The sequence below is a fragment of the Aplysia californica genome, unplaced genomic scaffold, assembly GCF_000002075.1.
Source record: "Aplysia californica isolate F4 #8 unplaced genomic scaffold, AplCal3.0 scaffold00549, whole genome shotgun sequence".
Taxonomy (NCBI): domain Eukaryota; kingdom Metazoa; phylum Mollusca; class Gastropoda; order Aplysiida; family Aplysiidae; genus Aplysia; species Aplysia californica.
Window position 1 is genome coordinate 126,085 of NW_004797819.1, and position 490 is coordinate 126,574.

A 490-nucleotide genomic window follows, 5' to 3' on the forward strand; every position below is an offset into this window, starting at 1 on the left:
AGAGAGAGAGAGAGAGAGAGAGAGAGAGAGAGAGAGGGGGGGGATAGGTACGGTAAGCCATGCAAAGGTATGAGTCAAAAACCTTCAGAGTAATAATTGGCGAGAAATATGTGCCGATAATAATAATTTGTTATGCAATCAGCTTTTTTCAACGACTTGAAAGTGATTGCGTAAGGCACCACTTCTTTCCTGAATTCCTCCCCTATCTATTTGACATTTCTATATGAGACGCCTTCGGTGCTCCCAACATTTAATGACTCCTAAGTATCGATGCGCTTCTCTTTACCTCGATAAAACACTCTCTCAATCCAGGCCTCACTTGATCCTTGTTTTTCTAACCCTGCCCACTCACTAAGCTAACATTAACCCCATCAACACCAGAAACGTGCTCATCAGCTGACCACCAACTATATTGATATTCGATCTAATTAGGGAAACAACTATTTGTCCAGTTCTCGATTATCATGTAGAATGTGTAGAATGTTGAGGG